We start from the raw sequence: 27009 nt of genomic DNA, 5'->3' as shown, positions 1-27009 counted from the left end.
CCCCACTTCCTGGACAAGGTTTGGTAAAAAGCCTCACCAATTTGCCTAGGTGACTACAGACCCAGACCCTTGGATCTTAAGAACAATGAACAATCCTCCCAACACTTGCACCCCCCTTTCCTGGGAAATGTTGGATAAAAAGCCTCACCAATTTGCATAGGTGACCACAGACCCAAACCCTTGGATCTGAGAACAATGAAAAAGCATTCTATTTTTTATTAAAAGTCTTCTTGTAAAAAACTGAAGTAAATAGAAATAAAGAAATCCCCCCTGTAAAATCAGGATGGTAGATATCTTACAGGGTAATTAGATTCAAACACATAGAGAACCCCTCTAGGCAAAACCTTAAGTTACAAAAAAGATACACAGACAGAAATAGTTATTCTATTCAGCACAATTCTTTTCTCAGCCATTTAAAGAAATCATAATCTAACACATACCTAGCTAGATTACTTACTAAAAGTTCTAAGGCTCCATTCCTGGTCTATCCCTGGCAGAAACCAGCATACAGACAGACACAGACCCTTTGTTTCTCTCCCTCCTCCCAGCTTTTGAAAGTATCTTGTCTCCTCATTGGTCATTTTGGTCAGGTGCCAGCGAGGTTACCTTTATCTTCTTAACCCTTTACAGGTGAGAGGAGCTTTTCCCTGGCCAGGAGGGATTTCAAAGGGGTTTACCCTTCCCTTTATATTTATGACACCTACTATTCATTGTTTCTGGTCAGTTTGTCTAGTGGACTGCTGGGAGTCCAGGTCTCCAAGGTTTGGGGCTCTAGGGCCAGGGTGTGACTGGAATCCCAGGGGAGCCATCTGAGTTCACTCAATTAGGGTGAACTGCAAAGAATGGGGAAGGCAATCCCCAAAGCTGGTGGATATTCCAATACTTAGATTTACCAAGCCAGCACAAAACAGCTTCTATAATACCTCTCTGGTTACTCAGAAGTCAACAACACTGTTCCCTTAAAGTAACCCAGCCTCAGGCCTGCACCTAGGAACCCAAGTCAAATATGATGCAGATTACTGAATTCTTATTCATCGTATAAAAAAGTTCTACCAACCCCAAAGGATCGGACACATTACCTCCACAGGTTAATGAATATTCCAGATCTTACCCAAATACCCGCTTACAGCCAATTCTTATTAACGAAACTAAAATTTATTAAAAGAAAAAGAGAGAATTGGTTAACAGATCAGTATACAAATAGACGAGAGTATAATTCTTGAGGTTCAGATTCATAGCAGAGATGGTGAGCTTTGTAGTTGCAAAAAGTTATTTCAGAATTGGTCCATAGGTTATAGTACAATGTTTATATTCAGGGCAGTCCAGTCAGCACTGGAATCTCAATCTTGAGGCTTAAGCTTCCCCTGCGTTGAAGAATCAAGCAGATCTGAGATAAAAAGGATTGAGACCCAAGGGTTGGTCTTATAGTTTTCTAGCATCCACTTGACCATACAGTCCTGGGTAAACAATAGGCTTTTGATGTAACCATCTGTTTCCAGTCATCACCGGTAATTAACTACATGAATTACCTTATGATAATTTATCCATTAAGCAGTTAATCACAGACTTTATAGAGACACATAGACAATGACATTATTGCACCAAAGATTCATCTAAATGTTAATATTCCCTTTTGATCTCTGAATCAACAGCAACAGTGACAGACAGGAACTGTCTGTTTACATGGCTAGTATCTATAAGTAAACACATCCAATTAGTATCACTTCTAACAATATAAATTTGCATTTGCAGTTCTAGCCTATCTAGCATTGAATGGCCCTAATTACCATTTGCATACCCTTCTAACATGACTTTAAAGATGGGCTCTGGGTTATTTAGCCTGCAAGCTGCTTAACCCTTTCCGGCCATGTGTTACACTTCGTATAAGATTCGTTGCAATTATATAACAGTGGTAGCAATAATGATTTGCATGATTATATTTTAATTAGACAACGTCAGACAGGGACTCTGGGCTTCAAGCATCTGTGACTTCAGGGCACCTTGCTATACTGACTACCTCAAAATCGGGGACCTGAGGGCTTCAAAGCTCCCTGCTGAAGAGCTGGAAGCTGTGGGACCCTGGCTCTATGCAGGGATCTTCTCCCTACCACAGAATTGAGAACCTTTGAGCCCTGGATCCCAAACACGGAGTCTCCCAGCTTGGTCATGGCTTCCAGGGATTCTAGGCTTCCAGTTCCATGGGGTGCTTAGAAGCCCTAGGAGCCATGGCTGAGCTGGGAGCTTCCGAACTTGGGCTCCCACAGTCAATCTCATTATTAAATTTTCAAAACAAAATGTTTAAACTATATCTACAAATTCTCTTTTCCTTTAAGTGAGAAAATTCAAAACTTGTTTTTCGTTTGGAAAAGGAATGAAATTTTCTTTCAGAATTTCCCACGGAATAGAAATTCTTACTTTTGACTAACTCTGCTAGATAATCCTCTCTTCCCATGTGTATTCAGTAATATCTGATGACTAATATAAATATTTGCTACTGTTTACTTCTATCAGTTCTAGACGAGAGCAATTTAGATTCCATTATATTTTTTACATAATCAACAGAATTGTTGTCTAAGTTAAGATTGCAGCGTCCTTGTTGTTGGTGATGCATATGCCAGGAAGAACCCAGCTTGGCTTTCAGATCTCAGGTTGAGTTTGCAGGACTGACTGTCAGAAAAAGATGGGTTTTCTTTGCAATCTGATCAGATTTTATCTGGAAATCAGCAAAAGAAACATGAAACCTCATGGTACCAGTTCTAGAAAGTCACTTTTTTGAGCAGAACCATACTTTAAAGAATGATGTAAGATGCGTATGGTGACTGGTATATTTTGTAGAAGATATTTTACTTGTAATAATGTAAATTGTAGTGCAGGTTCCTTTACGTTGTCAAATGACATAGCACCATTCAAACAGAGTAAAATATTGCACTGAGTTCACACTTTCAGCCCAATCTCTTGTACCTCAACTATAAGGATAGAAATTATTATAATTTAGTTGAGGATCAGCTTTGAGCTTGAGACTGTACGTTTGAGAAATCTCAGACCTTACTACTTTGTGCATAAAATATCATATTCATAGTGGTAAGAGTTGAGCCTTTTCCCCATCTTGGAGCTAAAATGTCTTGTGCTGGGTGGGGGGAAGAGTAAAAAAAGCTCTGCTGGCATAGGGTAGTCTGCACCACTCACCAGCCTCCCATTTTGTATATCTGTTAAGTGCTTTGTTTAAATTAGAGTTTCTCTCTTTTGTTTAGTGCTAACCGGTAAACATGGAGGCTTTTTCCTAGCATTTGGTTAGCAAATACTATCAACCTAAACTGTAGCATATAACTGCCAACCCAGTCTCTCAAATGTAAACTTACAAAATTCTCTTTGCCACTAGGCCAGAAGGGACACATTGTCAAGTCTGCAGGTATAATGAACCTAAAGAGGCAGTTACTTTACATTTCCTGGCATCAGATCTTCATATGAAATAACAGCTTATAAAGAAAGTTGCTTCTGGTCTTGTGGTGAAGTAACTCCTGATACACAAAGTGACTGTTATACAAGAACAAAGTATTGAGAAGCAATTGCCACCCACCTCCACACCTTTATCATATCCCTTTTCCTGTGTCACAGATTGTTAGTAGAACTAGTTGAAAAATTTCCACCAAAACTCCCCGTGCTTCTGCCCCTGTATTAGAAAATGACTCTGAGAGCATTTTGGTTGAAATTTTTCATTACAAAAAACAATAACTAATCACGGAAAATTTCAAGCCACACACACTTTTTTCCCATAGCGTACTCTTCATAATCTAGAAAACTATGTAAAATAGCCATTGCCACAGCGTGTGGCACTGCTCCAAGAGATATGTATGATATAGCTCATCATTTCCCCAGGTGTGACTGAGCCCTTTAGTATGGACATTTTGTCTTCTCAGTCTTCGTACTTTAGCTCAGATGTTTTATTTTTTTTAATTTTTTGAGACAAAGTGCTCATTTATGGTAAGGTACTGTTTTCTGGTGCTAAAACAGCTTGTTCTTCCATACCAATATTTTTTAACTAAAATAGCACAGCAAGATCTGTGTGGATAGAGAAGAAATAAATAAATCAGCTGGTGAGCCATTAGCATTCACTTTACATGGTGAAAAACAAATATAGCTGTCATTTTCTAACATGCCCGATAGATAAATTGAAAATGTGTATCATTCTTTAACATAGTAAAGAAACAGAGAGCTGCCTATTACTTGAGAGATATTACTTGTGTAATATATATTATCAAGGGAAAAAATGATCTATCTAGCTCGATGGCTTGAAGTTTCAAGCGTAGCTTATCATATCTCTGGATCATAAAAGATTCATTTGAAAGAAAAAACAATAGAAAATATTCAATTAAGAATGAACAAAATAAATGGCAATTGTTCCTATCTTCCTCCACTACTCTGCTCTCACTATTTTAGATACCAAAAATAGTAGGTGATGGTGGGTGTTACAAAATTCTTGATAATATTGGAATTGGCTTGAATGTTGAGATTTATATCAGTGTACCATATTTTGTAAAGGGTGCCAATATAGTTGCGTGGGTTTTTCTGTCCCGGAAAATACCCCTGTAAAACATGAGAAAATGTTTACCATATCTTTCTTCTGGCTTGTAGCTGAGTCCCTGAAAGTAAAGCAAATTTGTCATGATTTGTCAGCTTTTCTCCCACAAATGCAAAACTTCTATGGATGTCTAATTTGCATGAGAGCAGTATAATGCTCAGCATGGTGGTGTTCCTTTTCAGAAGACCTGCACTGGGAGTTAGTCACGCTGTAGACAGTTTTCTGCTTCACTCACTATACTCAGATCAAATAGTCATCCAGATTAATCCCTGGTCTAATTCCATTGATTTAATGAATTTTAGTTTGAAGTTAGTGCTTGCAAAAAGTAGGAGATTAACAACCTTGGAGAATGAACTACGCATAGAATGGGTACAATGTAGTCAGCAACTGTATAAGCAGTAAACAATCAAGTTTCACACTGCCCTGCTAACATGCCTCATCCTTGACCTGCAAGGACCATCTGTAGAGGTACAAAGCTAGTTCAGCCTCGATGACTGCAGCCTCTCTGCTGTGACTGCCATCTAGCCAATTGCATTATCAGTTTATTGTCCTCCTGGAATTAGACTAAGCTCACCAAACTCCTTTCAAATGGGACACTACCAGCCATTAAACAGTAACAATCTGGGCAAGTTTTGAACCAACCAACTAGAGAGAGAAGGCTTTTTATCATGTTACCTATCCCCTGACATATTCACTCTTACTCAGCCCATACTTCTGACATTATATGCTTTTTTACTTGTCAGTTTCATCTGTATGGTACAATGTGCCTTTTTCTAACTTCCAAATACAGAGAAGGATCCTAGTTAATCATTACTTTCAACAAAACTGGTCTTTGCCAAAGAATAACCAATGTTTGGCAGAAATTCTAAGATGCCAACAGCTCATTGAACATCAATTGATGAGAAACCTGTACATTAGGGTACATGCTGTCTTTTGGAATTAGGCTAAATATCAAGTACTCCTGTCCAATCTGCCTTTGGATTGGTCATTGGTAGCATCAGCTTCCAGCAGTGCACTGAATTATACTTTCTGTTAATACTACTAGCTAAAGAAAGAGGCTTAATTCTGTTGGAGAAAAGCCCTTGTCCTGTCAATTTCTTTTCAGTGGTCAATACATAGCATTTGACTTAAGAGATAACTGACAGAGAATTTATTCTGAACAACTAGAACAGTTACATAAATTTCAGCCAATAAGATCTCCTCACTAGCAGCTTTGGAAATGCAAGATATAAAGTGTGTTCTAATTTGTAATATTTTAATCTTGCCAATTTAGAGTAAGAAACAAACAAACATTTTCATACAATATACTTGACAAGCATCTATTTCAGCATTCCCCGGAAGCAAATTTCCAGTGTTTTCTTACACTCTGCTTTTGTTAACTTTTTAATAAGACATTCTGTATCTTTGACAGATAAAATTACAAAATTAATGGAACAGGATAATCCATTCAGAGATACAGCAAAACACATTAAGAACCACATGCAAAGGAATGAGAAAAGAGGCACTTACATTATTGAAGGGGGAAATGAATGGTACTAATGATCACAGTTGCCAACTTTCACACGGTAAATAAGCACCCTGACTTTCACAATAAGACAAAAATCAAGCTAATCCTATTTCAAAACAAGCGAATCTCTAAGAACCCCAACACTCTGTGACTAGATCCCCCTGGTATGCAGTCTGGGACTATGGTGGGCCCCCAGTGTACCCTTGACTCTCTCCCCCTCTTGCCCCTGCTTGCCCTCCCTTGCCCCTGCTTGCTGGGAGCCATTGGGGGAGGGGGGGAGGGACAAGCTGCAGCAAGCTACAAGTCAAACAAGCTACAAGCCAAAAACTAGCCAACAAGCAATTCACAAGCCCAAGCCAATTAAGTCAAAAACAAGACCAATTTCTGCGTGTGTTTTTTTTTTTTTGTGGGTTTAGCATGTTTGCTAATGATATGTTTTGGAATTTTTTTCTCCCTATTATTAAATTATAATAACTTTCAGAGGCCTCTGTCAGGATTGGGGCCCCTTTGTGTTACATGCTTTACAAACACAAATGAAGATTGAATTTTCTTTGGGTAGGAACTCTTTTTTATGTACACATAGTTAGAAGTACATTAATTGGATTTGAATATTAAATAAAATATTTAATAATATTTATTATTAAATAATAAATAAATTAGCATAATTTTTGTTATGCTCACTAACATAATATGCAGGGAATTTTGTTACTATAGGAATTTCATTTCAATAAAGCACTACAATAGCATGACATAGTTTATTTGCAATTGCAGTTTCTTGTGCATTTCTGTTATTACCACTCAATAACATTTGCTTTGCCCATGGAGAATTGATAGAATGTCACATAACAGTAATCATTTCTAGTTTGTGAAGTAAGACTTAATTGGTATTTTATTTTCACTTTAGACCATATTAAAAGAGCTCTGTGGAGCTTGAAAGCATGTGTCTTTCACCTACACAAGTTGGTCCAATAAAAGATATTACTTCACCCACCTTGCCTACTTTCCATACAGTTTTTCTGCTATCATCTTCTTCTGAAATGAATTGAAACAGTCAATGCAGTTCTATGTAGTAGGTATTTACAAACATTTGAAAGCAAGGAGAGAGAGAGAACTTTTTTTTTCTCTCTGACTGATTTTGCTGCAGTTGAACTCAAGGGCTGAACTCCAATTGACTTCGAATGTTATTTGGCCTTCGATAGATACATCGATACACACCAATACATAGCAAGCAAATTTCCAACCAATGTTGTAAACAAGAGAAGAATATTTTTGTATAACAAAGCTGCTACTCTGAAACCTTTGTATAACCTGCAAATCTTATTCTATCCAAATACTGTAGATGCATATTTTCTGTTGTCCAAATCTTACTAAAAGGGAATATTTGATTTTCATTTTATTGGTGATATTCTGGCTCTGAAAATAGCGCTTACATTATTTCTTAAATTATTTATTGAATTTCTTTTGAATAAGAATCTATTCCGTAATCTTCATGGGATAAAACACTTGTTAGATTAGAACTATTAAGTTTGTCTGAAGACTTGGTGTGCACTAAAAGAAGATAACATAATAAACCACAACCTTTGTGGCTTGCATTAGACATGGCATTGTTTGAGGCTGTGACATTCCCACTGTGTCTCTCTTTGGCATATAAATGTCTGACACTAATGATTCATGTTTTCATGCTTATTGAGCATCCCCTCTTATTTTCTCTAAAGGAGTCTTTTGGCTCACCTGGATTCAAAACAGGAATGTCCCTTTTTTTTTTCTATACCTCATTAGGAGCTTAACCAAGAAGAGTATGGCTGATTCAACTTTCCTGTCAAACCCCATTTTTAAAAGTGCTTGGCTTGCCTACCTGAGCTCAGGTGGGAAAAAGACAGAACATTCTTGGTTTTCTCAGAAGCAAAATTCTTAAAGTTTTCTTGATGATGACATCAGAATCCACTTCATTTCTCTTAAATTCCACTTAGAAAATACTTTATCTCAGATATTATAGTAATGTGTGCCTGCATAAGACTGTGGATAAATAAATCTTTTTCTTGGAGTGAAATCTTCTGGTTATATAGTATAGGCTTTTTCTAAACCCAATCTAACGGTTCCTATTCTGGCAAAATTTTCGTTGAAGTTGATAGTACTTTTGCCCATGTAAAAAATGCAAAATCAGCCCTTTATGTAAATAGGGTTGTCTGACACATTCAGCTTTTCAACATCTAGATCTCAGCCTTCCAAAAAAACCTGATGGAGTCCTACTGTTGTGGGGAATTGCAGCAGTCTGATGCCCTTTGTTTCTGTTCTATTATTGCATACTGTATTGTTAGTAGCCAACGGAGTTTTCAGTATTCGTTGAGTCAGGAATCTTGCTCTGTATACATCTTCTTTGTTATGATTCTATCAAAGTGACTCTTCAGGCCAGAGACTCAAAATATTTAAGATTCTACTTTCTAAACCAATGTCTTATTGGTGTGTGGAAAGCCATCCCATTTTACATTAATCTCTTCCAGGATACCTTGGATAGAATGGTCTCAGGAGAACTGCTCTTCTGCAAAAGTATGTGTGGTCTCTGCAGAGTGGAATTGGTTACGAGTCATGGTCTGGGGATTTTTGTAACTTGATAAGGCATAAACAACAAGTAAACGAGATAAATACTGAGGCTGAGATTTTCAAAGTCAAATAGGAGATTTAGCCACAAAAACCCAACTGAAATGAGTGGAAGTTTTGTAGCTAAAACTCTCAGTTGGCCTTGAAAACCCCAGCCTGACAGCCCATATTCTGTATAAAAAAGGGCACAATTACAGATCTGAATGGAAGTTAAAAAAATCCCAGTTTTTTTTTGACTTCTTTACATAATACTGAACTTCTTGTGTCGCCTGCATGAGTTTAGTTTGCATATTAAATACACAGATTTAGTCAATCACTTCCTACACTACCTATCTGAGTAGTTTTAATGCCCTTACCATTGTAGTATCTGAGTGCCTAGAGCCTGCACTAGACTTTCAACTTTTAAGCATTAAAAAATTAATAGCAAATTAAAGAAAAAGAAAAAAAACCTTAGTCTTCTATGGTTCCAGCTAATGTGACTATATATCCCAAAAGAAAAGATTGTGTACATAAGTTAGAGAGTGTGTTTGCAAACATTACTGTTAATGTGTGCACCTTATCAACATACATTGATTTTAAACACATCCTTTAGTTTAAATAGCTTTGATTTTCTGCCTGGAAGACAAAAGAGAACATTAATAGCCATTGCTTATTGAGTTTACAAATTTTTACATTAGTTCATCTACAATGATCCTTTGTTTGTTACACCTTAAGTTAAGATATTACAAAGAATACTAAAGATGCTATCCCTCTGAAGGGTAAGAGGTATACTCAGTGTAAATACACGTTTGCTATTAATTAAGTTCTGCTATTTGATGTCACTCTTTATAAAAAATGAAGTTTTTGCAAGGTTACCAAAAAACCAACAATCTCTAGTGTCAGTTTATTACCGGTCGAAAAATCATTATTTCCTTGTGGCAGCAGAGTCAAATCCCAGACATGATTTATAATCTAGGAAAAATTATCTTTGCAGTGGCACATGACACAACCTTCAATTCCTAAATGAATCCAACAAAAATTGTCCATTGGGATGAGACTTTGCACTTAATCTTTCAGCCTTAAATGTCATTTTTGAGAAGGTTAATTGTGAGAGTGGCTTAAAACTGAGAGGCATGTTCTGCCTATGTATAATCTGTCTATTACTGCAATGCATTCCAGCAAACCTAAAAAAAAAAGTACGGTTGACTGGTTGCATTTTACCTGTATGCAGATCATTAGAACCTTTTGATGGGTCATAGGTCAAACCTGAGATCTTACTGCAAATCTTGGAAGAACTACCCTATAAATGTCTTGTCATGACCGTCAACTTCAGTTTTAAGGGGAGTTCAAGTCTGACTGCTCATTCAGGATGGCATTATTATATATTGCTATTTATTGTTGTTGTTATACATAGTTGCTTTGCCAAATTTTCACCATTCACCCTGAAGTTTTCCATGCCAGGTATCTACCTGAGGCTGATTTTATTTTTTATGTTTAAGTTTCAGCAAAAATGGTTCAGCCATTTCTCAGAACAAGATTAGTGAAAAATACATTATTTTGACTTTGTTTTAAAAAAATCTTACCTCTATTTTACGAAGAATCTGCTGCACCTCCTAGAGTCAAGGAGGTACCTTTTGCTGTGTGTGGGGAACTTGGTGAAACTTCCAAATTTGGCCAAGTTACATGCCTTTGATAAATCTCAGTTCACACATACTAAGCAGAGACTTGTTAGAGTATGGCAGCTACATTTTTTGAAATTTCTGTCTGCCGTGAGCCTGCTCCAGGTCAGGGCTGCAGGGTCCAAGCAGGAATTTCCCTACAATTGTTGCCCACACTGCTGAGGGCCATTGTGGTACCAGGCACATGAACTGAGATCAGGAAGCCTGTCTTTCCTGTACTTACAGTGCCTACCCTGCTGACTCCAAGGCACTGTGGAGGAGAAAATAGCCTGATTCATATGCAGAGGGGACAACAGCTGCACCTGGGGTGGGTAGAGGTGGGGCAGAAGAAAGAGTAGATTGGGGCATGGTGTCTGATAGAGTTGGGGATGGATTTGGACTTGGAGCTGCGGGAGGAGACTGGAACTGGCTGGAGAAAGAGCTTGCACTGGGACCTAGGAGAGAGACCAGGACTGGCAGGGCAAGGAGATTAGGAGCTGTGGGAGCCTAAAAAGGGGTGGGGGACAGGCTGACAATGGGGGATGGGAGAGACTGAAATTGGATGAGGACCTGGGGGGTGGAGACTGGGACTTGGAGATAGAGCCAGCAGGGGAGACTAAGACTGTCTGGGCAAGGAGACTGTGACTGGGATGAGAAGTCTGAGGAGTGGAGAAGGATTCTGATGGGGAGAGGATTGGAACAAGGACAAGCTGGAGTGGATGGGGTAGAAAGGGCCAGGCTTCAGGAGAGCAGGGGCAGAAGGGTATTTCCCAAACAGCGCACACTCCCTTCCAGAACCAGGAAAGAATCCCAATATTCCTGAATCTCACCATGCCTCTGTTGGAGGATGTATCTCATGTCTGTTTGGTGCTGGTCAATGGGATGGCACCCTTCTACTGTTATCAGTTACGCAGTTAGATCAAGTATCATAGGTCTGTACTGTGGATCTAAAGGTTCCAGTCTTGCTGACAACCCATGTGGGTGGCAATATGATGCTGTATGATGAGATTTCTGTTGTTTTCAGTTTGCTTTTTTTTAGAACCTAGGACATTATGCACTGTTTGTCTGTTTGAAATGGGCCACCCTCATTACCACTATAAAAGTGATTTTTTTCCCTTCCTTGATATTCTACTGTTAATTGAATTGTCTCGTTAGCACTGACCAGGGCCAGCTCTAGGCACCAGCAAAACAAGCAGGTGTTAGAGCAGCACATTTCTAGGGGCGGCGTTCCGGCGCCAGCCATGCTGCCCCTAGAAATGGGCCCCTGCTGCCCCAGCTCGCCTCCGCCTGCTCCCCTGAGCACGCCGCCGCCGCTCCGCTTCTCCCTCCCTCCCAGGCTTGCGGTGCAATTGGGGGAGGCGGCGGTGGTGGAGTGGAGGTGAGCTGGGACGGGGAGCGGTTCCTCTACCCCCCCCCCCGTTACTTCCTGTCCTCCCTCCCCCCTCGCTCACCTCTGCTCTGCCTGCTCCCCTGAACACGCTGCCTCTCCCTTTCCTGAGAGGGGGGAGGGAGAAGCGGAGCGGCAGCGTGTTCAGGGGAGCAGGCGGAGCGGAGATGAGCTAGGGCAGGGGGTTGCGGGGGGTAGCCTCAGGAAGCAATGGGGGAGGAGGCGGGGCCGGGGATTTGGGGAAGGGGTTGGGAAGGGGCAGAGTTGGGGCAGAGCCGGGGGCGGAGTGGGGGGGGGGAAACAAAAGCGGAGGTGGCCAAAATTTTTTTTGCTTGGGGCAGCAAAAATCCTAGAGCTGGCCCTGGCACTGACCCCACACTTGGTAAGGCAACTCCCATCTTTTCATGTATTGTGTGTATATACCTGCTACTGTATTTTCCACTCCATACATCTGATGAAGTGGGTTTTAGCCCACGAACGCTTATGCCCAAATAAATTTGTTAGTCTCTAAGGTGCCACAAGGACTCCCTTGTTGTTTTTGCTGACACAGACTAACACGGCTACCACTCTGAAACCTGTCATTATGCACACAAAATACCCTATGCATAAAGAACATTAAAGTTGCAAAGTCCAGCATTCAGGTTGGGAAATGCCGGAATTATGGTTGCCTGTGCAAACTGAAATTGGCTCCCTTGTGCACATGCCTTTTGATTAGCACTAAGCGGGAATGGGAATTTCTGTGCTGTGGAAAATTTTTAGCATTTCCAAAACTTCATTCCAAATCAGAATGAAAAGTCAGCTGGGCAGTCCAGGGTGCGGGCCATCTGTACAGACATGCAACCTGGATGGTTGGCACCCTGGAGACCCAGCCATGCAGGGAGATGGCCACAATGGCGTAGCCAGGTGGAAAAAACAGGGGGAGTGGAGATAGGCACTGAAAGACCCTCCCCTGACACCACCACCGCAATGCTGCCGAAGACCGGAGCGAGTGAAGGACCCGACGCCGAAGTGCTGCTGAAGACCCGGAGTGCTGCCAGTGAGTACCAGGGAGTGACGCCTTCTTTTATCTCCGTTCCCCCTGACCTGCCGCTGAAGACCCGGAACGCCGCCAGGTGAGTAAAAATTAAAAAGGTGCCACTTCTGCTGGGTGGGGGAGCAGTTGCTGCCCTGCTTCCCCCCAGCTACGCTACTGGATGGCCAACCCATTCACCTGCCTGCCTGTTAGATGGGCAGCCGGGGAGGCCAGCTATTTGGGGAGCCAACTACCCAAGAAGAGAGGGAGCTTGAAGAGCATACTAGGTGGGCAGCTGGGAAGTAGACAGGCTGGCAGGAAACCAGGCCTGCCAGCCTGCCTGCTATCAGACGTTCTGATGGAATCAACATTTTCTTGTGGTGGGATGTTCTGATTCTGTTGAATCAGCATTTTCCCACAGAAAACTGTTCTGTTGGAAAATTTTCAACCAGCTCTAATTATGATACAGTCTTTAATTACATGATCACATATTATTTTTTTCCACAGGACCCTTGCTTCATTCAGCGCATAGGATGGAACTGCTCTAAGGATGAATCAGGGTTGTGTAGTAAAGGGGGTTGTTTTCTGAAGGACCCTTGGCTCATTTGTTGCAGACTTTGGAAGGTGTGTTGTGAATGAGGCAGGGGACTGCAGAAAGAGAGAGGACGGTCTCATGGCTAAGGAAGTTGAATGCCACCTTGGGGAATTGGATTCTATTTCTGCGTTTGACACAAAGTACCTATGTAATGCTGGGAAAATCAGATGGCCACTAACATCCAGGGGCCAGCTTGAGACCTGGGGCTTGATTTGTAGAAGGGCTTAGCATTCACAATTGCAATTGAAGTCAATGGCAGCTGTGCTTTGAACATAACCTGCTTTATAATTTTAAGTACTCTCAAAAATCAGAGCCTAAAGTATCTCAAATTTGGTACCCAAAATTGTGTACATTTTGACCTTAATTTCTCTGTGCCTCAGTTCTCCATATGCAGGACAATACCATCCCTTCTCCTCATAGATGTGTAATGAAGATAATTTAACTAATGCTTGTGAAGCACTCAGATACTATAGCAATGAACACCATATAACAATCCACTGGGAAATCTCTAATTCTGTCTTGACAGCAGAGTTTGAACGGTATGCAGTAAATAGCCCATGGGGCCACCCACTGAACAATGAGGATAAACAAAATCTCAAATTGCTGCTCATTGAGTGAGCGCTGTCCATCTTGTACACTGAATGAGGAATGAGCCCTGTGGAAAAAACAGTATGTATTTACATAATTAAAGATTGAATCATAATTAGAACTGTCAAAACATTTCTGATGGAACAGTTTTCCATCAGAAAATGCTAATTCTACGAAATTGAAATATTTAATTGGAAAGTTTTGATTTCATCAACATCAGCATGTAATTATTGAAATATTTCTTTCAATAAGACAAAATGGTTCATTTTCATTTTGTCATTTTTATATATAACATAATATGATTAAATTACAATAAAGTTGAAACGTTTCACAACCTGAACTTCATAGATGTTCTGACCAGAGAAGGAGGGGGAAGACAAGATATCTGTATCTTTATGCCTGTGTCCGGAGCAATGAATGAGATGTGAATCTATGGTTCCTGCTATATTCCTCCTTGTGTTTCACTTTCATCCCGATCTTATTCCACCTACTTCTCCCTTATTTCTCCTTTTGCCTTCTGTTTAGATAGCACAAGCTTAACCTTGCAACATTTTGCTATGATCAGTTTGGCAAGCTCAAAACAATTCTTACTAATGCTCAGAGTGGCTAGTTATATCCCCTCAGTACAGTATTTACATGGTCCTAATCAGTCCTTGTGTCCTAAAATAAGAAGTGCCAAACACCAAAGGTGGTGTAAAATCACTCTGAATGGGGGGATTGAAGTGCATACTCAGGGGAGGGCAGTGGGAAGCCCTGAGAGGGAGCAGAGGGAAGTTGGGAGGAAGATGGGGCAGTGGGGGAGTTGGCAGAAGTCCGGGGGAGCAGGAAAGCTCCCACAAAGCCCATCCTGTCCACACATCCCCCTTACTTTTTACCTGGTGAGTGGGGTGGGCTCTACTGTCTGCCCAGCTCTGCTTCCCAGCTCCTGACATCGCTAGCCTCTGGCTCCACTCCAGATGTTCTGCAACTCCAGCCCCCATGCGCCGGGCCTGGTCCCAGCTGCATTATCCTGGGCTACCTCCATACTGAATCACTATCAAGTGCCCCATGCTCAGGACCAGCACTGGCACCTGTTGGCTTGGAGGACACCCTACAGCTGGGAAGGGGAAGGGGCCGCCTGGCCCAGGACTGGCTCCCCTCACTGGACACTAGTGTGAGGGCCCCACACACGGAGGCTGCAAAACAAAAATTCAGCACCTACTAAACTGTAAGAATCATAAAAGCTGCACTTTCCCCTGTCTTGGGTTCCCCCCCTCCCCCTCTGTGTGATCCTGTACTCAGGAAAAATGCAAACTTTAACAAAACCTAAGAGTTAACATTTAAAATGGGCTCTCTCTCTTTTCCAGCAATAACTGCTAATGCAGTTTAAGGCATTTTCAAAGATATGTCACTCTTTAAAAGATTGTATACAAAGAGAGAGAACACAAAGGAGTTAGTTAAAAAAACAAAAAGAACGAGGAGTACTTGTGGCGTCTTAGAAACTAACAAATTTATTTGAGCATAAACTTTCGTGGGCTAAAACCCACTTCAGCGGATGCATGCAGTGGAAAATACAGTAGGAAGAGATATATACACAGAGAACATGAAAAAATGGGTGTTGTCACACCAACTATAACAAGACCAAAAGAATACGCAAAAGAATAAATGGACACAAATCAGATGTCAAGAATTATAACATTCAAAAACCAGTCAGAGAACACTTCAACCTCCCTGGTCACTCAATTACAGATCTAAAAGTCGCAATACTCCAACAAAAAAACTTCAAAAACAGACTCCAACGAGAAACTGCAAAAGTGAAATTAATTTTCAAACTGGATACCATTAAATTAGGCTTGAATAAAGACTGGGAGTGGATGGGTCATTACACAAAGTAAAAACTATTTTCCCATGCTAATATTTCCCCTACTGTTACTCACACCACCTTGTCAAATGTTGGAAATGGGCCATCCTGATTATCACTACAAAAGGTTTTTTCCTCCTGCTGATAATAGCCCACCTTAATTGATTAGTCTAGTTATAGTTGGTATGGCAACACCCATTGTTTCATGTTCTCTGTATATATATATCTTCCTACTATATTTTCCACTGCATGCATCCGATGAAATGGGTTTTAGTTCATGAAAGCTTATGCCCAAATAAATGTGTTAGTCTCTAAGGTGCCACAAGTACTCGGTGTTCTTTTTGCTGATACAGACTAACATGGCTACCACTCTTTTTAAAAAAAAACAAGTAACGCTTCATTTTAAGTTTTAATTATTTTCCCTCTTGCTTTTACTTTGTGTGCTTAATAAATATTAAGAAAAATGATTTCGTTTGGTGGTTTACAAGATACAAAATTGAGATCCTGGCAACAGAACTCCAAAACTAAACTGCTGGCATTAACAAGAGTAATAAAAATGGTTACTTAAAATTTATAAAATCTGAAAAATTCTCTCTGATGTTCACAACAAAGGGATTGGAACAAAGTTTTACTTGTCTTCAGTACCCCACAGTAATATATCAGAGACAAGTATATTCAGATCTTTAAGGTTTGATGCTAACCAAAATATTAGGTATGTATTTCAGAGCAAAGCATTCCAGTGATTCTCCAAGGTAAGTCTAGATTTGAAGTTTATATATGATACATATGTCCTTTAGCACTTTAAATTTTTGATTTTTTTAGAAATGTTTGCTAAATTACCATCAGTTGAGTTCAAAGATGATCTCAACATGATTTTTACAAGTAAATTTCTTCCAGTGCTTAATCTGATATATTTTCTGAAACTAGGATTAGACCAAATTTATAATCACCCAACTGCACTTCTCAGGGTAGATTGGTGCAGAAGTGATGGCATTAAGAAGATTCGGCAGCATCTTTCTTATGGTAAGATTCACACAAGTAGGAGCTTGCCACTTACGTTTTCCAAGATAAGTCTGATGATTAGCCTGTAAATCAGCACTGATTTTTATGTAGATCCTATTACTTCCAATCTCAGAGAAATCATTCCATTTTATTTCATAGCTATTATAAATACATAACAAATATTTTTGTGTACCTTGTTTTTTTTTCTCCTTGTAAAATACAGAAATTTCTGAACTCCAGAGAGCCTGCTATATGTTTTGTGAAAATGTCACAGATCTAAGATAGCATGAGAGACTTGCATGCTTTTTTATTACTGGTTGACCCACAAGGTGGCACTAAAGAGAAGTGACAATTTTACAATTTTCCTAATAAAATGTGAAAACCAAAGCCAGCATGCCATATGCTGAATCAATATTATGTTAATTAGAAACATGCTTCCTTCATTGTCAATTAAATTTTATTTTGTGAAAATCCTACATAATTGCAAAAATGGTTCATTTGCCCCACCCTCACTCAAAAGTTAAGTTCTAAAGAAAATGAGAAAGACCTAGGTAATTTACTAATCATAATTCCAGAATCTCAGATATGATAATTGTGATCAAACTGTAGTTAATTAATTTATTTTCTGCTCTAAGAAATAAAGGAATTCAAATGAGTGAAAAAACAAAAAGGCTTAAACTTTCTTTAAAAATAGTCATTTTTGATACACTAAATTTGTGCATTTATTTATCTCCCGATATCTAAATATTATTTATATATGACTATTTGGATTGGTCCTTTATTTCACTTCTAGTATGTAAGATCATCTTCATCATTTTACTCTTTTAAAATAATATAATCCATTTATAAATTGTACAGATATTTAATCAGGAATGTTGTAGACTTAGGGAATTCAATTCTGGACCCTTAGAAGTCAATGAGAATTTTGCCATTGGAGTCAAAGAGTTTTGACATTAACTTCACAGAAACAGGATTTCATCAAGGGTCTCTGAAAATGACCCCCCTATTGAGCTCAGAGCTAGAAATAGGAGGGCAGATTAACAGTTTCCCAGCAGGAAATATAGCATTTGCTTCCAGTCTTGACTGGTCCTGAGATCTCAGACCTTAAAGTTGTAACATTATTAAATAAAGAAAATCTATTTTAGGTAACTTCTAGAGGCTTCTAAAGTTGTCTAGTTATAATGTTTTGCTCCCTGTGAGACTTACATTGATGGACACATAGTACTACCAAGGATGCCAGTCATTACAGGCAGAGGGATGCTAAAATGATACCAATATATTTAAAAAAACCCAACCCTTTAAAATGATTCTGAAATAGTGATTCTATAAGATTAGTGGTATATATAGAATACCTAATGATATGGTGTGGGACCTATATAATAATGTATTAGCTGTACATTTTATCATTTGATGTTTGTTTAAGCATCACTAGCAGACTTAGGACCCTCTGTTTGCAAAATCACCAGTGAAGTCAATAGGATCCCATGTGTAGAAAGCTGTCAAGATAGGGCACTACATCTGTTAGTGATGATCAGTTACATAGTTATACATTTTATAAATTGATACTATATTATTGTTTAATGCTGATGATGTGCTAATAAAATTTATCACTGGAAACATAAAACTCTTTTTTTTAACTGATTACTAATATTTTCAACTTCAAATACAAATCCTGCGCCCGTGTTAGCTGCTATGTTTGTGGCATCCATTGCACCAGTGCAGCAGCAGCAACAGCTGCTTGGAAAAGAGTAGAAAAGGCTTAAATCCATTCATCATGCAGGTCATTCAGCCAATTCATTCTACTCATTTAACCCAATCAATTTACCAGAGTCCTGTGGAGATGGGGAGGTGGTGTCAGGGACAGGCAGAGGATGATGCTGGCAGTCCTTCATCGCAACTCTGCACACAGGGGGCCTTATGGTGTTGATTGTTCTCCACAGACCAGAGCAGATATAGAGCCCACATCCTCCTGAGGTGACAGAGCAGGCCTTTTTAGGTGCAGTGTTGCTCTCCCCAATTGGGGGGGGGGGTGGGGAGGAGGAAAGGGACTGAAAAGGAACCCTGATCACAGCCTGTCCTTTCTGTACCTGTCAGGCTATTGCTCCTGGCTGGTCATCCAACTAAGCGGTTGAAATAAAACAAAGATTCACAGACTGACATTTGGGTCATGGAATGTCAGAACTCTTCTTGACCATGACCAAAGTCCGGAATGAAGAACAGCCCTTATTGGCAAAACACTGATGAGGTATAACATAGACGTTGCTGCCCTCAGTGAAATCAGATTTGCTGATGAGTCCCACCTTAAGGAGGTGGGAGCAGGCCACTCCTACTACTGGATTGACAAGACCAAGGACGAGCCAAGACAGTCTGGGGTAGGGTTCATCATATAGTCTGACACTGCCTGCAAGCTTGACTTGCTCACCAACAGAGTCAACGATCAAGTTACGGTGCTCCGCATACACTTGTCCAGATTGCAACCATCATCAGTGCCTATGGGGTGACAATGACTCATACAGATGAGGTCAAAGAGGTATTTTATGAAGTGCCACACCAGGACAAACTCTTTGTCCTTGGAGACTTTAATGCTTGTGTGGGAGCCAATGGTGACAGGTGGAGCAGGTTGCTAGGCTATCATGGCATTGGAAGGTCACACTCCAATGGCCAACTACGTCTGTCCAAGTGGGCCGAGTTCAATCTCACTATTACCCACGCAGTCATCCAAAAGGCCAACAAATATAAGACAACATGGATGCAACCCAGGTCAAAACAGTGGCACATGCTGGACTATGTAATTGTGCAATCTAAAGACATTAAAAATGTGCACATCACCCGTTCTTTGAGAGATGGCAAATGCTGGTTAGCCCATCAGCTTGTGAGAAGCATCAGGTTGCTATACTTCTCACAAAAGTGTCCCAGAAGATGCCTCAAACCACCTAAGACTATCAATGTGACTGCCATGAAAGACCCCAGTATTCTAGGTTAAATAACTTTCCTCTTCTGGTTTGAATTATTCACTTTATATGAAAGCAAACACATATACAATCCCCTCTTTGTTAGGGTCTTGAATAAGAGTCTGATAATGCAGGTTCCAATTCAGCCAAAGCACTCAAGGCACAGGCTCAGGTCCACCCCTATTCAGCATATATCTAAATTTCAGCATATGCTTACATATTGTCCTGAACAGGGATAAACTTAAGCATGTGCTTAAGTACTTTGCTGAACTGAGCCACAATCCTTACACAGGGAACGCTTGAAGTCAATAGATTTGCCTGAGTAAGAGCTGCAAGAGAATTGGGTACTTAACTGTTGTTTATTGATTATTTTAAAGATCATCTGTCCCTAAATCCATTCTAAGGCTGTAATGAAGTATCTCCCTTTATTCTAAACTTTCTGGTAACTATTTCTTTTCAAAACAAAAGAGGATTAAAGCTATTTTGTATGAATGGGACATTTTGATAAATTACAAATCCACAACTCTTGTACATCAATATTACTAAAGTAAAACAAATTTAGGTAAGCATGGAAGCTGAAGACCAAATTGTATAAAAAGGCATTATTACAATAATTGTAGGAGTCTATAAATTTTTACGACCAGATGTGGTGTGAAAACAGATGTAACAGACACAGAAGGGATGCTCAGATGGACCATGAAGATGATTAAGGAGTAGGAGAGGCTTCCATATAGGAAGAGATTTAAAAGATTGGGACTCTTTAAATGTAGGGAGATGAATAAGAGGGAAGATGATGGAAGCGTACAAAACAGTGAATGGCATAGAGAAGGTAAATCAGAAGCTCTTATTTTCCCTCTTTAATAGCAAAAGAAATATGATAGTCAATAAAACTGAAAATCAGTAAATTAAAAACAGATAAAAAGAAATACTTATTTTTTAAAAAAATATAACACACCATTAATCTATGGAATACATTGTTACAAGATAGCAGGCAGCCTAAGAGTCAAATACATTTGAAAAAGGATTAGAAATGTATATAGATAATGCGATTATCCAGTTACAAAAAAAGGATTACAAAAAAAATATTTTATAAGGGATATAAACCTGTAGGGGTTCCTTGCACCTTCTTGTGAAATATCTCATACTGGGTTCTGTCTGAGACAGAATGCTGCACTAGCTGGACCACCAGTCTAATCTGGTATAACAATTCCTGTGTTCCTAAAACAGAATGAAATGTCCACAATTTTTCTCTCTCTCTCTGTCCTCCAAGACTAACTTGCTTATTTCTAATTGATTATGATTAACTAGGTTTAAGTGTAATTATTCACTGAGAGAAACAAAGAGCATTGTTATATCTATGCTTGGCACATTGCAACTAACATTATTATTGAACTTGTGTAAACAAAAAGTAAAAACAAATGGCTCACAGTTGAAAAAAAATCTAAGATGCTTTGTTTAAAATAAGCTTTATGGTAAGCAAACCAAATATGCTTTAAATAAAACTCACCACTAGACAATAAACATATTTGTTTAATCTTCTTAGGTAGTTAATTAAATGGGAAAAATAAATAAAAATAAATGAATGATAGAAAGAGAGAATAATCAATTTTGGGAGGCTGAATAAACATGTATAGATGTGAAACACAACAGATGGAGGAAATAACTTATTTTCACAATCTGATTTGGATAACAACAACAACAATATGCTAAGAGAGCCGAGTATCCATGTCCACACTGCTTGGCTTTATTTCATACATCTAAGAGTTCTTCAGGGTTATTACTGATCTGGGGCAGCCAGGTTAATCATGGACAACCATGTGACTGCCACCAGTCCATGACCAGACAGTCAGAGACTGGATAATTGAAGTATTATTTGATTTACATTATACTGTAGATGTGTGTTTCATCCAAAAACTTCAGACCAGGAGATTTGGCTTTTAACAAGAGCAAAATGCAAGGCATTTTAGCTTAATAGGACTGAAATAAGCAAAGGAACTAAGGTCAACTGTATGATGTGATGATACTTCTGATGCTTCAATTTCAATGTCCTACCTGATCATAAGACATCAGCAGAGGGTCAGTGACCAAATCTGTGTGCCCATACGGTAACATAGGCAATACGTGGCTTCTCAGACATGCTCCAATGTGAGGGCTACTCAGACAGCGTTTTAAATAGAGTTTCTTGCAACTCCAGAAGAAACTCAAAGAAAGGGAAGACGCAAGAAAAAGAAAATAAGGGGAAAGGAGAGAGGGAACAGAGCAGTACCTACTAATCCTGTCTGTCCCATGATGACTACGAACTAGTCACCGTATAGGTCTCTATTTATCTAAAACATAACACAACACAGTGCTCTTTCCGCTTTTGTTTGTTACTTTGTAAGTGGCAGAGAAAAGCTAAGCCAAGATGTGGTTGTACATAGTCATCTAGTCATCCCTATTTCAAAACAACAAAACAAAATATTGCTTAGGGCCAAATCTCACTCACCTTAGTCAAGTAGGTGGTTTCCCTGAAGTAAATGGGATTACTTCTATAAATCACGCGGGCAGGATTTGGTCATTACTGTGGGTGCGTGGGGTTAACATTTAAAGTGGATGGTGAGAGACATTTTCTGTTATAATCTAGCATTGCGGCTGCTTGGATTTTTAGTGGGAATGATTTCCTCCAATATTTTTCTTCGCAATAACTCCTGAAAATAAAGCAGAAGGTATATTTATCAGCATCACATATTAGATCTGGAATGTCACTGAAAATGTCTTGTGAAAAAATACGACGGCATAGGGGCAGTACCTCTGCCCCAATCTACTCCCTTTGCACCACTCTGGCAGCTCCAACGAAACAGAAATCTCCCCTTTTGGTGATAGCCCTCCTGTGGGGGAGTCCCCAGCAGCTGTATAGTTCCTAGGGTACCCAGACCTGCAGGTTGGTGTTGGGGGATTCTCAGTTCATGAACTATAGGTATACCAAATACATTTGCCAAAAATAAATTTGCAATTAAAATACATTATAAATCAAATGTACATACTATTCATGACAGAAATGTTAGCAGGCTCTCTATCAGTTAAGAGCTTTATTGTACCTCTTAAACACAAGGGACCAGTAGCGTAGTCTCTTGTTCGCACTTCCCCTCGCATACCTATCTCTTACGAATATACAGTATGTGCTTGCCTCTGTGACTGGCTGGTTCAGCTAGTGGAGGGATTGGTGGACCTCTGCCTCCTCCCTGGTCACTTTGGGCTGGCTAGCCCTGTAGTCCTTACTTATATGAGTTCAGGAACTGCAGTTGTCCCTAGTCACTGCACAGGAGGCAAATGGGGGAGGGTCCTTGAGCCCTGCCACTCCTGCAGATTTGTTCAGCGGTCAGACAAAATTTGTTTGTAAATCTTTTATGTACACAAGTGAATGAAGCATTGATCACTCAGGCCTCAAAGTATAAAAAGTTCTACTTGTCTTCTGAAAGTTATAATGTTCTTATCCCCTGTTTGGATAAGTTCAGTTCCATGAATAAACTGTACCCAACTGCAAGATATACAGTAAGGTTGCTTATTTACAGAGCCTTACTGCTAAGACTATAAAGCACCAGTTTGAATACAGAGTGTTGATTTTGTGTCACTGGAACCTTAACAAAAAATACCCCAGCTTTATTGGGGTCCCTAGTCACTGGACACAATATAACCTAGTGAATTGGTAACTGCATTATCTGAAGCTTATCCATGTTTCTTCTCATACTTGTCTAGGGAGAACCATCTCTACACTTATTTGGTTAAGGTGTGCAACGTGTTCTCTTGTTTTGTATAAGTAACTGAAATCTCATCCTATAGCTCATAAAATGTGATTGCATACAAGATGTTGATGGCCTAAGGGAAGTTTTGAACAACTGAGAGTCATTATTAGGATTTTGCTGCAGAAGCGAGACATGATCTGATATCTTTTCCAGCAAAGTCACGGAGACATCTGACAAGCTGACTGTGAATTTCAAAGACATTAAGTACAAAATGCATTCATACACTTACCACTGTGAATAAGAGAACAAAGACTTTGCAAAATAAAGAGCTTTCTGTAGGGTATGCATCTATATAGACTCATGTTATTCTACATCAAGGTGCTGTAATATACACATGGCCAGAGATCTGCCAATTTCAGATGGTATTAACAACTTATGAGTTTGGCTAAAAATACCTGTATCTGATCCACAATTATGAACATGGAAAATGGCTAACCTGGTAATGTATGGTTTTAGAATGATGGAATAATGCAGGCACCTCAATTGCTTATCAGAGAAGCTGCTAGCAGAACCTCTTTAACGTATGTCATTTAACATATTAGATCTGTGAGGATCTGAGGGGAGATTGAAGACCCTTAGAGCGCTGCATGAGTTACTGGACCAACGTCAGAAGTGAATCTAAAGGAGGCTAAGCTCTTTCTACTTAAACCTTCTTCCTGTACTCTGCCTGTTATTTACACTAATATAGCCTTTCTTAGAAGGAATTAGACCCACAGTTGCTTACTGGCATGTCCTTAACCCTTTACACATCACCTTTTCTATTGACCCAAGCTGTTTTAGGGGGCCTGAGATTTTCAAACCTGAGTTATGTGACTGAATTCCATAGTTGATTTTGAAAATCTCAGACATAAAGACACAAACTACATGCTAAAATACTAGAATATCTTATGCCATCTTATACTGCCTTAGACTCCCCTCTAAATTTGGCATAGTTGAATTGATTGCCAAACACAGTCCAACTGTCTCAGACACTAAACATGCTACTTCTGTGAGAAGCCTGCACAAAAATGTTCACCAATAAAATTTTAGCTCCTTCCCTGCTCTAAGTTGCATAAATATTATTTTATTTAAAAAAAACTTTGCAACTTATAAAATACAGCAAAAAAAATCAGTTCTATTTCAGACTACCTATACCCTTAAAACAGGACTTTGCTTGAATGTCTTCCTCAGCTGCTGACAGGAACAAATATGTAAACTTAGAAAACATGTCAGGAAAAAAATAGTACAGAAGATGGTGTTTCTCTCTGATGCCTGTTATTGACAGCCCACATACAAAACACTTAAAAGCACCCAGACACTTCTTTTGTGACCATTTTTAAAGGGTTTAATGAAACATATACACACTGACATTTTTCAACCTACAGCTTTGGGTTTTTTATCCCAGTGTCAGTTATTTTTTTCAAATCACAGGGCAACAGTTTTCTACTATATGCCTCAAACTTATACCGTCAACATATAATGAAACCTATTTACAGCCACTAAAAGGATTTTTGTTTTTCTGCCGAACAGGTGGCTGGATAATAGCGCAATTAATATGGAGGAACTGTAGTTAGGACTGAGATTTTACTCAGGACAGATTAACTAGAACATATAATCACAATTCATAGGTGACTTTTGTACATATTTCACTCTATATTCTATTTTGTACCATTGCAGTATGTAACACTGCATTGTAAAATAAAAACTAGGGCTTTGATCATTCCAGACAGAGCCTTTATTTTTTTCTTTTTCTAAATTCTGATTGGCTTGAATGATAGCAGGTAACTATTTATACTCCCTATAACAGCAGTTCTAAAGCAGGTAGTATATTAGCACAAATTCAGACCAGCCATGCTTTCAGAAGGCAAAATGGCCATTATATCCCATTCCACAGACCTCTGTATAAAAGATTTGCTCTACTTATATATTTTTAAAAGTGTAAGTAATTTTTAAAACATTACTTTTTGCAACCGTTATTGCAGGATAGAAAATACGGCCCTGATCCCATGAAGACTTATACACAACCTTAACTTTATGTACTGTGAGTAGCTGCCACTCAATTTAGTGTGTTAAGTTTAACACATATGGAATTCTTTGCAGCATTTGGGCCTTAATAGCTTTGATTATGAAATACAGAGACAGTTGCCCGAACAATGCAGAGTGAAGAAGAGAAAAGGGGTGTCTGGAATACAAATCCAGAGCTGGAGCTGACTTTTGGAGATGGGTCCTATGTTGACAAAGTTCTGAACCAACCTGCCTGATCCAAATAACACATACTTTTGGGGGTTGGGAAGAGCAGAGGCAGTGTGTTCAAAATCTGCACCTGAATTTTGCAGGTAGGGGCCCATCCCTAGAAATATGTTAGCCCCTGAGTTTGGAAAGCATCCCTATTCAGGATAGCATTTAAGCACATGCTTAAATCCAACTGTCATAAAAATGGGATTTAAGAACATGTCTAAATTTCAGCACGTGCTTAGGTGCTGTCCTGAATAAGGATGGATGTAAGCACCTGCTTAAGTACTTTCCTTAAATTGAGGATTTAGGCCCTCTAAGGTATTTATATTAAGTTAGGAGCTTGAATACCCCCTTTGAGGATCAGGGCTTTCTGACTCCAGTCTTTTGTTCCTTAGGGGTTCCATCCAACGTTTATACATGTGAATAATCTTACTCAGCAGCAAAATCCTATTGGTTTAAATAAAAATACTTACCTGAGTAAAATTACTCACCTTCTTAAGTGTTTCTTAGGATCAGCCCCTAGGTTAGCATGATACAACTATTGCCCTTCAAAGCTGCACTCAGCAACTCTTTATGAAGTAGATCTAAATGAAATACATGGTGCCTGTTCCATATTTATGCAGGGGATATATTCGCGCACATATAATCCCAGAAATCCTGTGGCGGGGAGGATCTGTAATCTGACACACACCACATCCTATCATCACAGGATCTGCCTGTGCCAGGGGGTGTTTATCAGCCGGGAGGCTTCCCTCTCCTTCCACCTGCATATATGTGTATATATATAGAAACTAGTTAAACACAGGCTGAGTCACGGCCGGGGAGCTGGGCCGGGGATGGTAGAGAGGTTCCTGCCACTGAAGCAACTGACGGCCCTTCTTGCAGGCAGCTCAGCGACCTCCCATGGGGCTGGGGGTGTCTTATGCGCCAGCTCGGAGGAAGCCCGCGAAACCGGGCTCTCCCCAGCGGCTGCACGCCTCCTCTGTTACTTTTCCCCCCCTCAGCCGTAGTAACAGCTGTCAGTGGGGTGAGGGTGCGTTGATCTCCCACCCCCCCCCCCGCTCCGCCTTCATGCAACCCAAGCGGGAAAGCGCTGTACCTCGCTTTGCAGAGCGAGCCCCGCACTTGACACTCACGGCCGCGCCACGCGCGGGCGGGAGGCAGAGCCGCTGTCCGGTCCCAAAGCCCCCAGGCGCTTCCAGCGGCTGCAGAAGAGGGCAAGGCGGAGCTGAACCAGCAGGGGAGCCTCGGCTAGGGCCGAGCGAGGCAGGCAGGCACTCCCCCCACCCCGTGTGGCAGCTCGGGTGCGGGGCGCAC

General features: G+C 40.0%; 1 long non-coding RNA gene across 1 annotated transcript; it reads right to left on the bottom strand.

Moving 5' to 3' along the window:
• Positions 1–1183: 1183 nt before the first annotated feature.
• On the bottom strand, positions 1184–26922 carry LOC311525104. Its single transcript, XR_014712682.1, has 3 exons — positions 26792–26922; positions 22182–22383; positions 1184–2713 (listed from the first exon to the last, which is right to left on the bottom strand). It is a non-coding gene; the product is annotated as an uncharacterized lncRNA (long non-coding RNA).
• Between the last annotated feature and the right edge of the window lie 87 nt (positions 26923–27009).

This window comes from Lepidochelys olivacea, assembly GCF_965140295.1.
Source record: "Lepidochelys olivacea isolate rLepOli2 genome assembly, chromosome: 1".
NCBI classification, from domain to species: Eukaryota; Metazoa; Chordata; order Testudines; family Cheloniidae; genus Lepidochelys; species Lepidochelys olivacea.
Note: the sequence above shows the minus strand (reverse complement) of the source record. Positions and strands in the feature narration are given on the sequence as shown.